Here is a 15,190-nt window from a genome sequence, read left to right on the forward strand (position 1 = left end):
TATTGGGAGGATTTATTATTTTCTGCTCCGTAGCATTTTATTCTAATCCGTGAAATACCAAATTAAATCATAGGCTAATTAAATAGCCTAGAATTCGAAAATCCTCTTATTTCTCCCCAGATTTCACGCGATTTCCTTTCCCCATAACTTCTCAAATCTCTAATTATTTAATTGTGAGATTATATTTTTGATCTCTATAAATACATGAGAAAACCCTAACTCTAACCACACTAACTACACGCCTACTCCCTCTCCCTCTCCCTCACGCCACTCTCCTCTCCCCTCTCTCTCCCAATTTTTCTTCTATTTTTCTCCATAAATTCTTCATCTTTTGAGAAGAATTTAAGTTAAAGCCTCAAGAATTGTTGAAGAATCAAGATTATACTTTGTTTCTACCGATTGCTTTTGATCAAGAAAGGTATAATTGAATTCCTTTTCCTCATCCTCTCCATTGAAACCTTGATTTTGATTCCATCATGCATATAATAAGTGTAGAGATCGTAGATCTAATATTTAATCGGGTGGGATTGATGGTTGCATGAAAAAAAGGATATGTATATGCATTTAGGTTGTTTATGAATGAACTTGTGGATGATTTGTGGTGAATGCTATGTGAATATGATGGTGAGATCTTTTTGAAGCATGATTATATGTTTGAAGTATGAATATATATGTTGGGATGAATATTTGATAAACCCTAATTCGAAATTTGGAAGCATGACAACTGTGGTGTTCGGACAGTAGATTCCGACGTGTGTTTGACTGACCAAACGATCTTATTTTGGTGCGAAATTTTAACTGAGTAAACTTCAAGGTGTCCTTTGTGTTGTGTGTGAATATCAGCCTTTTTTGGTCGAAAGATGATTTTTTAATGAATTTTTGAAGTCGACTGCGCAGTTCTGTCAGAATTTATATTCTCGACCAGTGAGTTTCGTTTTTTATTTGACCAACCTAAACATGTGATTTTGATGTGAAATTGTAACTGGATGACCTTTGATGTGTATACTGAGTTTTGGTAAAATTTCAGCCCCAACGGAGGTCGGATGGATTTTTAATGATTTTTACAATACGAATGCGCTTTTCTGCCAGATTTAAGTTATGCAAAGATAATCTATGTTGTTAAGCTTTGAATGATATACATGATGCATATGTGTTAAGGAACCCATTCTATGATGTAGTGATGTGTTCTACGTTGATGTATGTTATGGTGTGTTTTCTTATGTTGATAAAACGAATTGATGGGAAAAGGGAAATGTTGGGGACATGCATGATTTGGAGTCGATAATTGAGACTGATTTATGATACACATAAATTTTAAAGGTGATATGTAACATCCCAAACTTTTGTGACCCTTTTTATTATGTTATTGGAATTTTGGAATTTTGAAACGTTTGATTTTATGTGATTAAGTGCTTTGCGTGAAATAAATTGTCGTGGTTAATGTGAATGATGAGCTTGAGACTTTATGTCATTCCAATATGGGGAAATAATTAATAGGATCATGCATTTATTCTTTCTCAAGTCAATTTATTGAAATATTCGGCCCTTCCTAATTATTGAGATAGTACTTCTTTTGTGGATTTAATTAAATTATTTTGGGACTTTAATCCAAATTAAATCCAAACCCATGGACCGTAAATTATACTACAAGAAATTCGAACTCCATTTTATTTTTCCTTGGGAGTTTTCGAAAATCTCCTATAGGAGAATGAATTAATCCCTTGATTAATTGGTGCTTTATTGACTCCCTTCCTTTGAATTTAATCCAATTAAATCATGTGATAATTTATTTCTTCACCCAAAATAAATAGAGAGTTGGGGTATTTTTTCCTTGGCTATTTAGCCTATCAATTTCGGCCCCCTCCAATAAAGTTGGAGAGTAATTTATTTGTTTCCTAATTTGTGGGATCCCTTTTTATTCAAATAAATTCCTATGCCTAATTAATTGATGATGTGAATATTTTTCTTCTATTGTTCCTCCATATCACACGCCCCTAGGCATTTATTTTCCTTGTGGGAATTTAATTAATTATTGCCTTTTTATGGGAGCCTTTTTCCATAAAGGAATTACCAAATTCAAATCCTACTCTATTTAATTGGGGATTTAAATAATTTCCTTGTACAAATTTCCTCTTGAAATTCTCGGCCCCCACCACATTAATTCCTACTTGGAGATTTAATTTATTTTTGTTCCCTTGTTTATGGAATATTCACCTTTATTTCCTAATTTATGAATATTCTCTCCAAGTAAATATTGCTATATCTCATTGTTATTAAATAAGCAAATATTGAATTAAACCCCCCCTCATTATGCACGCCTACTTTGTGCTCTAATTGGGAGATTTTTATTTAATTTATTCCTCCCACAATTTAATTAATTCTTTAGGTGTGGGATTTTAACCTAGACTATAAATATTAAAAAGCCTTAACCCTAGCCACTATTTCTTTTTCACGCCACTCTCTCCTCACCCTCACTCCCACACGGTTTTGACTTCTTCCCCACTCTCCCATCTCCAAAAACCTCCATTCAAGCTTATTCTTGCATCCATTGGAGTTTCCTTCAAGAATCTCCGACGAATCGCCTTGTTCTTCGCTTCTACCGATTGGTTTTTGTCAAAGGAAGGTATAATTGCTCACTTCTACTCCTCTTCCGTTTTTGAACCATGTTTTGAGTCCTACATGCATGTAGAGAGCGTAGGTTCGATAGATCGAAAGTTTTAACGGGAGGGAATTGTATGTTCGTATGAACTTGTTTGGTTTTGCGTTGTTGGTTGAATTCACATGTGATTGGATCGAAATAATTGTGAAAAATATGAGTTGGTATGCAAATATGTGTTTGAGGAATGTGTAAGCATGATGATGTGTTTTCGAGCATGAAGAATCGGTGTTTTCGTTGTGGAAATTTAAAAACCCTATTTTCGGATTTGAACCAGAATTCTGTGATGCTCGACCAGTGACTTATGATCTGTAGTCGACGCATCAAACGAACGAATTTTGCTACGAAATTTTTACTGAGTAAACTTCAAGATGTTTTCGGTGTCTCGTGTGAATTTCAGCCTGTTTTATCGAAAAATGAATTTATAATAAATGTTTGAAGTCGACTGCGCAAATCTGCCAGAAACGCGAGTTCTCGTCATGAATGTTTCGTTTTCTGTTTGACTGACCAAATGAACTCCGATTGATGTGATTCTTGAACGATATGAATATTTGATGTGTCTTCTGTATTGTGTAAAATTTTCAGCCTTTTTGGGCATCGTATGAAATTATGGTGAATTTTTCAAATGAACTGCGCAATACTGTCGGAAATCGTATGTTCCGACCAGAGAGTTCAATATGTGATATGACTGACTAAATGACGTGATTTCGATATGAAAATTTTCATGGATTAACTTGAATGTGTCCTCTGTATCGTGACCAAAAATTAGCATGTTTTGAGGTCGGGTGAATTTAAAGTGATTTTTACAAAACGGTCGCGCAATTCTGCCAGTTTTCTGCCTTGATTAAATGACACTTAGTTTCAAGTTTAAAAGTGCTATATGATGCATGTATGTGCAAGGAACGTGTTTAAATGTTGAAATCACTTGCGATAAGTTGAAATGTGTTACGTGTGTTTTATACCCTTGTGATGTATGTTGGGCTTTGGGATTGATGAGAACAATGAGAGTGAAGCGATAGGACATGCATAGTAGTATGTTTTTGTGTGAGGCTGACTTGTGTTGTCGTTGACAAGGGTGTTGTGTTTTCGTGAACTCGAGGATCGAGAGTTGCTAAGTTGGGTTGTGATTTTGCTAAGAGAACGAGGTGGGCTTTCTTTTCAAACCTCTTTACTTTTCTGAAAAATATTATGTGGAGATACAAGGGTGGTTTAACTGTTATGTCATGCCATGAACTGCTTTGTTTTTGGGATTGTGTGCCTGATGCCTAGTTCGTATGAGTTTACTCCGTTAGGCTATATGGCTGTATTGTGAAACGAATTCGGGTCCGAGTAGGGCTGTAGACCCTATCGGGCTGTGTACACTGGTGGGATCGTGAGCCGTCCTTGCAAGTCGGCCGGTCTCGTGGGCGAATAGTGTGGCCACACTTTCGTCGCACTGTGATTGTGATTGTTGGATTGATGTGAAAAGTGGGGAGATTATTTGACTGACCAGTCTATGAAACTTTTTGTGTTCTCGTGATATTTTTCTTTACTGCGTATAAAACTCGAGATCACTGGTATGGATGACATAACTTGATAAATATTTTCGGCGTGAGCCCATTGAGTACAACAAGTACTCAGCCCTGCAATTTCTTTTTAAAATTTTGCAGGTTGAGCGGGATGTTGCGGTGGATGTTGAGCTGGCTAGAGAACTTAGGATACGTTGTGTCGTCATACATAGGCGTGATCCTTGACTCTCCTTGAACCCTTTTATCCGCTGCTATGTTTTAATTTATGTCTTAAGATCTTAAGCTTTTCGTTTTGGTGTTGGAACATGTATGGTGGTGTTAGGTTTTAAACGTGCATCTACGTTGTCTTTTGAAAATGGTTTTCTCTGAGATTTAAGTTTAATGCGTGTTTTACTTAAACTTTTAATTGATGTATTTCTTAAGTCTAACTTTTCCGTTGTCCTTTTTTTTAAAAAGTATTCTTTTATCTTATGTCCTTTCAAAAAAATAATAACGTTAAAATCTTTAAACTAAGTTGTTTTCCTTTCTTCAAAATTAATTAAGTTTTTTTTTTAAATTGAAATCCATGCATGTCGGTCACGATCGCCGCGTTTGTGGTACCCCTTGTATGGGCGGTCGTGACATGATAACTCGCGCACTCAGCGTGATAGCAAGGGGAAGAAAGTACTTGAGATCTAAGCCGTCGAGGTGGGCTTTCTTTTAAATAAGGACCATGTCCTAAATATCTTATCGATGAGAATGCAACTATATTTATCATGCGGTATTTTGATTTTAACGTGCCTATCTGATGTGGCTTTTGCCACTATTATTTAAATCGAATTCGGGTCGTCGTAGGGCCGCAAACCCTACTTGGATTAGTGTACACCTATGGTAGACTGTGTGCTAGTGTACGGGCTGAACGATCTAGTGACTTGGTTTGTGGCCACATTCCAAGTCATGTATTGGCAGATATGGTTAACGTCTATGGGAAAATGACTAATCAGTCGACTTTTGCAATGGGAAATGATTTTTAGTGCCTCGGGCCTTTCTAAAGCTAAACCCCGATGGTTACTTATGTGTAGCATGCTAAATAATACTATTATTAAAAATGTTTTCGGCATGAGCTTACTGAATATTTTTATAGTACTCAGCCATGCATGTGTTTTCCCTATGTGCATGTTGAGCGGCGACGAGAGTATGGTGGTGTTGAGCAAGTTAATTGAAGAATGAATTGTTTATCTTTGATCTGTGAGTGTCGTTGTGTCTTCACACATAACTTCACTCTTCTCTTGGATGCTTCCGGTGAAACCTGTTTTACTTATTGTTTGATCTTGACACTATTTTGAGTTCCGTTTAGAATCTAAAGACATGAAACGTTTTGGAGTACGTTTGATCTTCGGCTGCGGGACATGCCTACGTGGAGTTGGTGGCGGCCGCCAACCGGAGGACGTTGTTGGACACGCACCACGCCCTCATGCAGTGCGAGGACCCGGGCAAAGCCGAATACCTCAAGTGGATGATCGATGATCTGCGCCGCAAGGTGAGAATGAATAATTAGTAATGTAGTGTTTGCCTTTAATAGTAGTGTTTTTATTTCTAACTCTTGTAATTTTTTTTAATTAGTAATGTAGGATTTTCCTTTAATCGTAGTATTTTTTGATAATTTTGTATGACATATTTGAAGACATAAAAAATTAATTAACAAAATAGTAGTGAAACCTATAGGGCGGACTTTAGGGCGTCTCACTGCAGGTGGAAGGGTAGGAGGATAAAATGATGATGTGGCATAGCATAGGGGGCCTATAGGGCGGACTATAGGGCGCCCCATTGTGGATGCTCTTATTACTATTGGTGATTAGGAGGTGACGTGTTGCGTTGTTGTTTGCTAGATCTGTGTGTTTTAGGCAATATGTGGATCTTCATTTTCAGTCGTACGATCTTGGATCTGCGTTTTTAGCCGTGTGATCTGCTGATCTCTGTTTTTAGCTTTGCGATCTGCGAATCTGTGTTTCTCTTCATTTCTATTGGCTGGTACTCAGATCTTCGTTTTTAGTTGTGCGATCTTAGATTTGCGTTTTTAGCCGTGTGATCTGCGATTCTACGTGGTTTAGCTATGTGATCTGCGGATCGTATTTTTTAGAGATGTGATATGTGTTTTTATCACATTTTTTCTTTATTTAAAGGGGGTTGATATGCCTTTTCCGCCTTCAAATTCAAAATCACTATCCCACCTCTTTCTATGCTTTCCTCTTTTTCTCGGTTTTACTTTGCCTTCCAATTTTCGCCTTTAGTCAGGACTATACCGTCGCAGCGGCGCAGCCCCTATACACGACGAGGGTGTATAAAACACCAAATACACAACACCAACACAATACTTTGAGAGCATCAGTAGTGGAGCGAATTCCCGGCAGAATTTCCTACAAAATTTCCAAAAATACCTCCCGCCATGTCATACGGACTTCCCACTGCCCTGCCACGTCATACGAAATTCCCACTGCACAGTAGCGGAATTCCCTACGGAATTGTCGACGGAATTCCCACATTTAAAAAAATTTACAAATTCACAAATTAGACAATTTCCGGAATTAAATAATTTACGAAATTAAAATTTCGACGCGAATACGGAGAAAATGCAACCACTTTATTTAAAAAAAAGCCATACTTAATTAAAAAAAATACATAATTACTATAAAAAAAGTACATTATTATAAAAATAAAAACCGGCTTCTCACTCCTCGGATTCCTCGTCGCCCGTCCTCTTGCCGCCGGCGTCGCCGCCCCCCTCGCCGTCATCGTCCGACATCCCGTCGAACCCCAAATCGCGGCGCATACTATCGAGGAGGGGCTTAAGCTTCCGCTTGTAATGGGGGTCGGTCGCTTGGCGCCATTCAACCATCGCATGTAACAAGGTTTCATGTGCGGCGATGCGGGCGAATGAGGGGTTCTGAGGATCATTTTGGGGGGGTGCTGCCGATTGAGCCTCGGCGGATCCGCTGGTGCTTCCCCTCGACATCCGCGCCGTGGACTTTTGCCCAACTGGGCGACGGTGGCGGGCCGACGATGTGGGTGTGGGGAACTCTGCCTCGGCGGGTGGGAGTTCTGCGGAACTAGCACTGCTACTGTACTCTCCGGAGGCGCTGATCTTCATCCGCTTCGGCCAGCCAGATTCAACATCCGCAGTGAAGTTGGGCGAAGACTGCACCACAAGAAACACCGGCCAATACTTGAATTCCCCGAATAATAGCTTTAATAATAAGTTTGAGTATGCCTATGAGTATTACATTTGGTTATGATTACTCTAGTGAAGGCTAACTCAAAGGACACACGAGATAATAAAGCTAAGCAATCACATAGAGAGATGAAATTAATTAAGGGTCAAGTACGCAATAAGACATTATTGTGGAAAAGATATGATCAGAGAACAACCAAGCAGATTTTTCACAGAAAATGCCTTTGTGGCAACATGTTTCAAACATGATGTGAAATGAATGGTGGTTCGATATATCTAGCTCCAAGATCTGCTTTGTGTATAAGTGTGAGAGGTTTTGGAAGTGGGTATACTCGAAAGCATGTTTTGAGTATAAGTGGGAGATTGTTAGGTTTGGTATACTGGAAAGCATGTTTCGAGCAAGTTCGCGAGATTAGAATCTTGCTTGTATACGAAAAACTCTACAATCCACTTTTAACCCGATTCTGTATTATTCGAGCAGTATCGCACGAATAGGATCAATATATTATTACATTGTGTTTGCTTGTGCATTTATAAGATGTTTTATAAATATTTAAATGTATAAGAAGCAAACAAAGTCTATGTCTTTTGCTTAGTAGACTGGTTGTGGGTGTCGTCCACTCTAAGGTAACACGGTCGGTTCTATGCAATGCTTTGCAAAAGAAAAAGAAGAATTTCACGACCCAGATAGGCTTAGACTACCTATCGTGAACGGTTGCAATGTCAGTCCGATTAGTTCTAAGCCTTTCTGAAATAAGATGACGTTGGTGTGATATAGCACTGAATGGATCTAACAGCAAGACTTGTCTTTATGCTATCTGCTGAAAGACTAGGTCTTGATAAAATACTATTTCTTAATCTACATATGTTAGCATTGAGCATACGATATTTGATTATGCACTACTTTGACTTATCAAATGGTGCGGGTTTTTCGCAACCCAATAATCCTGATATATTGGGTAGTGGTGATTAATATCTAGTGGTGCTAGGATTGCTATTATGTTGAATCGTGCGCGAGGTGAGTCTCGTTTGATAATGTTCTCAAGAGGAGCTTGAACAAGGTTTTTATTATTCGGAAACTGGCCAGTTGGAATTTAATTATTCCATTAATAATAAATAAATGTTTCTTGCTAAGTCCACTTTTGGAATAAATATAATGTTGATTAATTAGGTTCTTAGCAGACATTAATTAATTAATGGACATTTATATCTTAAGCACGAGAAATAAACAATAAACATAACGGAAACCCGGATTACTTGTAATTTCAGATTTGGATGGGCAATGCAATATTACTTCTGTAGTGGCTGCTCGTAATATTTCAATATAAGCTTATATTAAATTGTGGGTTCAATTTAATTAGTAAAAAGCGAATTGGGTGAGGCCATATCCAAAACCTTCCATAGATCTCTGACTGGGCCCAATAAGAACTTAATATAAATAGGAGAATAAATGAGACAGAAAATACAATTATTATTCTATGAAATTTTCGTCCCCCTCTCTAATTAGTAGAGGAGCTCGAAAATTCTCCAGCTCTCCCCCGTGAGGAATTTCTGTCTTCTTTATTCGAGTCCTAGTATTTTGATACGATCAGCCCACCCTGATATCAAGATACAGTTCAGAAATCAGTCAGAAGATCCGTGGTCTAGTATTGAAGACTATCACGTGTAGAAGGCGCGAGCAATCGGCGATTCTTTGGAGAATCAAATCGGTAATCCTAAACCGTAGAAATCATGTTTTAGGATTTATATTCTTTAAGCATGAATTATTTGCGTTCTAGCATACAGTTATCCGTTTAACAGGTGAATTGATTTATCGCATAATTGGTCAAATAGATCCTTATTTGAATTATTTGTTTTACACAAGTCTTCCGCTTTGCAAGGGGCACCAAACCCCATCAATTATAGGTAACTAAGTCGGTTGTTTTGCCGACTTAATGTCACGCCCGCATTTTTTAAGGATAGAAAACACGGTTGATCATGACTATGGGAGGATTAAAGAAGCAGTGAAGAAAGGGGGAAAACAACACAACTCGACCATAGCTCGGAACAAATGGGAATAACTCGAATAAAATCAGAGTATCTCAACAAATCAACAACTAAAAAATGAATATTATCTCAGCGATACAAGAACTCAAAAGAATGACAACTACTCAGTGGAAGCATTTGAGAGAAGGAATATGCCACGTGTGAAGACATGACACAGTCTAGACACTTAAATTTCTTCAACGGTCTTGCTCAACACCCACCGCATGCATCACGCTCAGCCATCACATTTTTAAAAAGAAATGCAGGGCTGAGTACTTGATGTACCAAGTGAACACATGCCAAAATAATTTTCATAAAATATTGTGTCAGCATTTAAAAGTGAACTCAGAGTTTTATAAAAGGCCAAGTCACCAAAACATTTTCTCGCTCAAAAGTATGGCCGCGCAGCCTTTTTTTCTCTCTCCTCGTACCATATCTGAACCTCATATGTGAAACGAGAACGTGGCCACATTCTCGATCACTGGACCGGCCAACTCGAAAGATAACGCACGATCCTCTCTGTGTAGACTAGCTTGAATAGGGACTCACTCCCTTGACAAACCCGAATTCAATTAAAATCATAACTTCTAGTAGTGACTCACTCCCCACTAGGCGATCAGATAGGCACATCCTCAAAAACAAAATACGGCATGACACAACATATTTGGAATTTAAGCACATAACTCATACTTAAAAAATATTGCGTAAATTTAAAAGTAAGCCTACACAATAATGTAGGATAGAAAAGCCCACAGTAAAACTTTAGTTCGAAAGCCCATCTCGTTCGTTAAATTTTTTGAATTTAAATTCCTTGCTTAAACTTCAATTTTGTCCACGAAAAAGATCTTTCCTTGAGTCCATCCTAGCTCCTACCACTGTTTATTTAATCTGGTCCAAATTCACCACCTTAATTCCTAGCCCAACACATCTTCTCCATCCCCAAATTTCAACTCTCTCTCTGTGTTGCAACTCACACTCCACTTTACCTCTCTTCAATCTCAAACTTCTTTCTCCAATACTTCACAAAATCAGAGAACTCGTGCCTCTAACCCATCTCCTTCTCTCCAGTGATTCTCTCTCTCTAACTCTCTCAATTCCGCCACCCTCATCTCTCTAAAATTAGCAGAGCTCTCGGAGCAATTGCCGCCGCCCCCTTCTCGCCGTCGCTGCCGAAGTCCAGCCGCCGCTGCTCCAGATCGAGACAGCCGTTGTCAGCCGTGCAGCCATCGTCGCGACCGTGAACTCTCCATCTTTTCTGTTTCAATTGCACAATGTCGTCATGCTTTCTCCACCACCGTCGTGGGCAGCGCAGTCCGCTCGCCGCTGCTGTCAAGGTGCAGTCGACGTCGCATCGCCGCTGCTGCTAGGTGCAGATTGTGCTGCCGTGCATACGTGTTCGCTGCTGCCAGCACCGAGCCGGCGCCGCCTTCCCAGCATGTCGTTCAGCAGCCTCGCCGCCGCTGCGTTCGGTTGAACGGGATCCATCACGCTCCTAACGTCGCCAATTTTCTTCCTAATACGTCGCTGCCTCACTCTTTTTCTCTGTCCGTAAGCAGGATTCGCAGCGCCGTCGCTCACACGCCGCCGTCACCTTCATCTCCCCTCTCTGCTTCTCGCTTTCCCCTCTCCCTCACGTTTTGTTCCTTTTTGTTTTGAGAGAATGGTTTAAATTGTGGAATTGATGGAATATATATATATATATATATATATATATATATATATATATATATATATATATATATATATATATATCTATGCAAAACTAGATTTAAATACAGAAACGCAGAACAATATCATACGTATGACACTTTTAGGTCATAGTTAGTTAATTTTTAGGTCATGCTAACAAAGCATGACCTAAAATGATCTTAGCATGACATTAAACCCAAATATTATAATATGACCTAAAATTGCTTAATTATGACCTTCCGTGTTTTTGGTTAATTATTGACCATTAGATGCATTTCTGGATTTAAATGCATTTTTATTTTGATCATCTCCCTATATATATATATATATATATATATATATATATATATATATTCCATCAATGTGAGGGAGAGGAGAAAAGATTGGATATATATATCTCCATGGGAAAAGATTTGAATGGAAGATTTGAGCAGATTTGAGCATATCTACGGTTGGTCTCATATTGGATTCTCCAAAAATGAATTGGGCTTGAAAATTAAATAAATTGGGGGTAGAAAAAGAATAATTGTTATAGGCCCAAAATTATAAGAATAATTGTTATAGGCCCAAAATTATATTTCTTCTGTCGACGAACAAAACAAAGCCGAATTTTTTTTTCTAGATGCTCAAACGATGTCACTACGAGAAAAAAAATTGAGGTGTTACAATCTACCCATCTTAAAAAAAATTTCATCCCGAAATTTTCTTACGTCCTTCGAATAGTTCGCACCTAGCTTGCTCCAATGTTTCACGCAATTCCAAGAAAAGTTTCATGGTCCACCGACCTCCATTCGCACTCTCGATCTCCTTGCTTCGTCGTGCCTTGACAAATTAAGGGTTCACCCCAACTTTCAGATTCTCGTTCGTTTTCGTCACTCGGGAAAGTGATAGATTATTTCAACTTAAAACTACGATTCGCGCGGTCAACTAGACTTATATTTTAGGTACTCTAAGTTCACAACTCATTTCATCATCTCCTAGATCAACATCTACCACAATTAACGTCATTCATACCTCAAGATAAACACACAACATTTTCACATCCCATAGCAAGACACTTTCGCACTTAACATTTATGTTCATAAAATTTTGACATAAAAGTTTTCTTCAAAATCTCGCCCTTTTCCTAAAAAATTTCCAATCTTACTTTCAATTTTAAAGTAAAAGTTTTGACGCTGATGAGATAGATGTTTCCCTTTATATCACAAGTTTCACAAAAAACCATATAGTTATTTGGACTTAGATAAGATAGATGTTTCCCTTTATATCATGAGTTTCATAGATGATATAGCTAATCTCTCTATTGTCTCGCGTCATTGGCGCTGATAAGGCTCGTTTCATGCATGCGTTCTGTGATAAAACTACACCCAATTCTGTAATCTAACGTGCAAATGTGGGTCAGGTTTGTGTGAACTCCACCGTATTCAGAGAGTGAACAGATCAGTTGGGCGGACAACAGACCAAGTTAGAATTAAATGGAGCCAGCAGGAGTCCCCGCATAGAAGATTGAGCATAATCCAAAAACCCCAAAATCCAAGGGCAGGAACAACTTTTCGAGAGGATGGTACCCTAGGGATCAGAGCCCTACGCCTCTCTATAAATAGCAAGGTAAGTGCGAGTAGGGGAGAGGATATATGGAGATGGACGAATACAGAGGCACATTTAGAAATTCAGCTCTGTTCTAGGGCTGAAATGGGATCTCACCACACTTCACGTTCTTGATTTCTGTCGCACACACTTGGTTTCTAGTTTAGTTTTAGTTTTTGTGGTGTTGGGTGTTAGTTGTTACTCTAGTTACTTTCATTTCTGCAATTCCGTCTCAAGAAGGGACAAAGATACAATATGTTATTTTTGAATTCTGCTACGTTTGGTTTTGCGTTTCTTTACTTTTATCAAATCTGAATGTTTTTGCGAAGTGAATTTGATTATATGATTTCATCTTACCTTGGATTGTTCTGTTTCTCATGCATGAGTTCTCTGATTTACTTGTGGTTCCTGATTTGTGAGCATTTCTTAGCTAAGTAATTTTGCCAATATTTAATCTGTTGAATCTGAGCTGCTAACTTACAAATTTTGCTTGGTTGCGAAGAAATCTTGGATGGAGTGTTCGTGGTTGTTAAGATCTGGTCGTCTGTAGCATCGTAGAGTAGATCTAAGTATGTTTACGTTGATTGAAGGTGTGTTCATGTCTGATTTAGCTTCGGAAGTTATAGATCAGATAGTCGATTTGTAATTTCTGCATGATTATGGCTAAGTTAGTTATTTACGTAGATGCAATCGCTTTCTTTGGGCAGATTTTAAAATTACAGGTTTATTATGTTAAGTTTGTTTGGTCGCAAGTTGTTCGTTAGGAAGGAAATGTTCGAGATCTGATTTTACTCTGTTACCTTTTGATTCTGTGAGGAGGATGAAGTTGTTAGAAAAGGTTTACTTTATCGTACGTTTTGCAGGAGACTGACACCGTTCGCTTTTACTTCGTTTGGCCATTTCCGGAAATTACAATATGAGTTGATCAAGTAGAGTTTAATTTTATTTAGCAAGTGGATCAATTTGGTTAGTTTAGTCTCCCGATTCGTTCAATCAAGTAGTTTAACTTAACCCACCATGTGAAGCGTGGCAGCAGCCAAACCCATTTTGTCCTCAACAAATGTAGAACACATCGTCTCTGTGGGATCGATCCTTACTTCTCTTTACTAGTTAATAGTATTGTGGGTTAAGGTTTTGAAAGCCTTGAGTTCTTCCACTTGCGCATTTAACACAAGTGAGTTGGATTTAGTCAAGTTGATCAGTTTGAGTTTTCATTGGGTCTGTTCGCAAGCATTAACGACAGGAGAACTCAGAAAACAACTATGAGAGATACGCAATCACACCAACAACGCAGCACACGTAAAGAGCTTTCAAATGACGCCATTTCCAGGGAGGATGGCGTTCTTTATACATTTGTTGCAAGACACTTTGGTGTAAATATCTTTGATAAGTTTTCTTCTTTTCCTTTTTGGTTTTCAGTTGGAACAGAGACAGCTCAGGTCACCAAAAGTGCGCACAAACCATCCTATCTATGATGAACAATGGCCGATTGGTCCAGAGGAAGCTAACTCGCTGGTGTGAACCAAGGGGGGCAACAAGGGAAGAGTAGCACATAGATGGGCGGAGCGTCTCAGGTTTTGTTTAAAAAGATCAGTGTAAATCATGTAAATAAACTTTTCGTTGTCTTTTGTTTTCCCCAGTTGGAAAGCACCGAGTTCAGGAGGCAAACAGAGGAAGAAGTGGAACCAAACACTGACCAAACCAAACCACCTCCCATTCCGCCAACTAACTCGGATGCTAGCAGTAAAGGAAGTCAGGACATCACCTTCGCGAGTCCGTCTGACTTAATAGCCACCCCGAACGAGGAAGAAACAACTATGGTTTGTGATCAGGAAGATGATCCAGAGATATGATCATTCTATGTCCACTTGGAGAACGAACCAACACCTACCATCTCCACCACCTGGGGGCAAGAAGCAGTATATGTAAAACAAGATTTATTAGCCGTCTTACCTGTGTTTTTGGGAGCTAGTACTGAAAGTCCAATTAAGTTTTTGCATGAGTTTAGCAAAATCTGCAGAGTACAGAAAAGGCCGGTTGTGTCAAGTGAATAGGATTTAAAGCTAAAAGCCTTCCCCCTCTCCGTGAAAGGTGAAACATATATTTGGTTTAGGGGATTAGCTCCTAACACCATCAAGACATGGTCAAATTTCAAGGGGGAGTTTTTAAGCTAATTCTTTTCAGCGGCGAAGACAAATGCACTCCGGAAGGAAATCAAAGAAGCTACCCAAGGGTGTGATGAGAGCTTGAGTAAATATTGGCACAGATACAGAGGTCTTCTAGACGCATGCCCAAACCATAATATGTTGGAAGTGGAGATCTACTCAAGGTTCTACGAAGGGATAGATGCGAGAAACAAAAACCTGGTGAACTCGTCAAGCGGGGGAAGTTTCTCCAAACTCCGGGTGAGTGAGGCCAAGATTGTCATGGGAAGGATTCTATGCACAAAAAGAGGTTATGATGATACATCAATCACTCTGCCCCAAGGGAATGTGATGAATACTCCCATGATGGAAA

The 15,190-nt window shown here is 38.9% G+C and overlaps 1 long non-coding RNA gene across 2 annotated transcripts; it reads left to right on the forward strand.

The window, feature by feature from the left end:
* Nucleotides 1-2,458: 2,458 nt before the first annotated feature.
* On the forward strand, nucleotides 2,459-12,909 carry LOC121758051. Of its 2 annotated transcripts, XR_006041315.1 has the most exons (4): nucleotides 2,459-2,623; nucleotides 3,731-3,801; nucleotides 5,501-5,683; nucleotides 12,489-12,909. It is a non-coding gene; the product is annotated as an uncharacterized LOC121758051 (long non-coding RNA). The 2 variants fall into 2 exon arrangements; XR_006041314.1 differs by lacking the exon at nucleotides 12,489-12,909 and having other exon boundaries at nucleotides 5,501-5,787.
* Nucleotides 12,910-15,190: the final 2,281 nt, after the last annotated feature.

This window comes from Salvia splendens, chromosome 12 (genome assembly GCF_004379255.2).
Source record: "Salvia splendens isolate huo1 chromosome 12, SspV2, whole genome shotgun sequence".
NCBI classification, from domain to species: Eukaryota; Viridiplantae; Streptophyta; class Magnoliopsida; order Lamiales; family Lamiaceae; genus Salvia; species Salvia splendens.